We start from the raw sequence: 2418 nt of genomic DNA, 5'->3' as shown, positions 1-2418 counted from the left end.
AAGGGAAAAAAACTTTGGACCTCTGTAGCTCCGAAACCACAACATGGAAAAAAAAATGAAACTTGGCACCTGGCAAGTACTCTCTCTGCATGGGAAATAAGCATGCTGTTTGTATGATGTCAGAGGTGCCTTCATTGTGACGTCATAATTGCATACGTAGAACATCCAATCAGTATGTAAATTTTTGAGGGTCACCTTGGGATAAATTGGTCAAAAAAAAAAATTGATAATGTCGTTGGTCACGTGGTTCGGCAGCCATATTAAAAAAAAACCTTCAAAAATCATCTTCTCTTAAACGGCTGAACAGGTCGAGGTGAAATTTTACAGTGATGACCGCCCATCCATGAGGAACAAAATGTTCCCACCAATGACATCATAGGTCACATGGTTTGGCAGCCATATTTGATTTACCCTAAAACCTTTTTTTAAACCTTCTTCTCCAGAACAGCTTGACAGATCGAGGAGAAACTTCCCACGTTCCCCAAGCCTTGGGGATACCAGGGTGTTCACAGATAATTGAAAGGTCACATTTTCTGGTAGCCATATTGGGTTGAACGAAAATCTTTAAAATTAACTTCCTCTTGAGCCACTTCATCAATCGGCATGAAACCACAATTATGATTTAGTAGTTATGGTGAATATATGTTTTAAATTTCAACTTGGTCGGACACATGTTTTGGCAGTTAACATTATTTAATTCTTTGAATCTGGGGGTTTTTGAGTATTTTTTTTTCCTTAAATATGGCTCAATTGGCTGTGCCTGGATGGGTTTGAGGGTGGAGGAGTAGCAGCTAAAACCCGAATCCTATCCACATTCCTCCTGATGACTTCATCTTTGCTTTTTGCTTGTCATGTTCCTTCTGATTACTCCAATGCAGGACTGTACTTATTTGATTTGAATTGAATTTTTAAAATCCCATTCTAAATTCAATTGAATAATGATAATCATCATGTGTCAGGATCAAGCGTCCGATCAAAGCGGTGTCACATTAAAGCAGAACGTCTTGGTATCCGGTCATCATGGCCAGCAGTTATAAAGTGGCAGTTCGAGTTATATCGAATTAATTATACACCAGTACCAAAAGACCACACAAAATACACTACACAAAACAAATCCTGGTGAGGGTCTGCAATCTCTGATTGCTCTTTTTCTTGTTTACATTTTATTTCATACAAAAAGAAGGACATGTGGGGAAAAATACAGTCTTAAGCTGACTGTTGTTGCAAGTTTGCAAATCAAGACCTTTGCAGACTTATTTGACTACATTGTGCACTGACCTTTCAAGAAGTTCACGAAAACAGCATGGAAAAGGTCTTGGTATTTTGATGGCCATCCATTTTTGCATCCAATTAGGGGATGGGCATTGAGCTGCATTTTCGGTTGTTGGAAGTCTTGTGTGTCGCTCCATTTGCCCGAAAGGAAAACATAATTATTATGGATACAAACTATGTGGAAAATTTGACCTCTACTCCTGAGTCCGCACTTTGCATGTACTAGTCTGAATCCCCACCCCTTCCGCCATTAATTTGTGATAAATATAAGGTCCCTAGGGGCCTAGGGGGAACTATGAGTCCACAATAAAGTGAGAGTGATGTTGTCACATGTGGATCAGACTGTGGACATGCAGAAAACTTCTTCCTCAAAGGTCGTTCATGAGCAATATTAGTTTTCTTTCATCGTCATTTCCACAGTGGCATCATAATTCTCCCATTTTAGTACCCAGATGCTTAAAATGTAAACTCTTAATACTGTTACCGTCATCTGGATTTCAACCCAAAACCTGAGTGATACCATTGAATTGTCCTCACAACAAAGCCACTGCAGACCACTCCATCATGTACACCACAGCACTTTAAACGTCATTACACCACACACGCAAAGCAAGAAGTGGGGTTAAGCAATTGGTTCACTTTGTCTGTCTATCTATGGACATCAGTCGATGATTGAGGAGCTACTTAAGTTAATTTGAATTGTATATTATAAACACTGGAGAACACAAATCTGAACATTAATCAGAACAAGAACCTGCAGTTTAGCAGTACTTTGTCTCTGAAATTGGCAAAATATACAGAATCTCATCCTGAGCGCACATGTGCAGAGGAATAATGATTTTTTTTTTTAACTCTGTCTGCATGTCTTGCAGTCAAATAAAATTGAAAATCATTCCAAACAGGAAACTTACTGTTTTTAGGGACATCAATAAGGACATAAACAAGAGGCATGAATGACGAATATAATGTGTTAAATAAGGTGGTGTAAAAGACAGTGCATCAATAGCGGCAGACTTTAGAAAAAAGTTTGTTTTAGTTTTTTGTCTGCAGCCTTTAAATCCTTTATTTTATTTCAATTGAATTATATACTTAAACACTGCATAACACAAATCACCTTGTTTTCACTCCCAAAAACCTCCAGTTTAA

The 2418-nt window shown here is 38.2% G+C and overlaps 1 non-coding gene across 1 annotated transcript; it reads right to left on the bottom strand.

Annotated features, from left to right (window-relative positions):
* Positions 1-1602: 1602 nt before the first annotated feature.
* Positions 1603-1692, bottom strand: LOC147022728 (small nucleolar RNA Z122). The gene has a single exon (XR_015060562.1). It is a non-coding gene; the product is annotated as a small nucleolar RNA Z122 (small nucleolar RNA).
* Positions 1693-2418: the final 726 nt, after the last annotated feature.

Source organism: Eptatretus burgeri, chromosome 7 (genome assembly GCF_056783735.1).
Source record: "Eptatretus burgeri isolate ZD-2024b chromosome 7, Ebu_testis_v1, whole genome shotgun sequence".
NCBI classification, from domain to species: Eukaryota; Metazoa; Chordata; class Myxini; order Myxiniformes; family Myxinidae; genus Eptatretus; species Eptatretus burgeri.
This window is presented reverse-complemented; position numbering and strand designations above follow the sequence as displayed.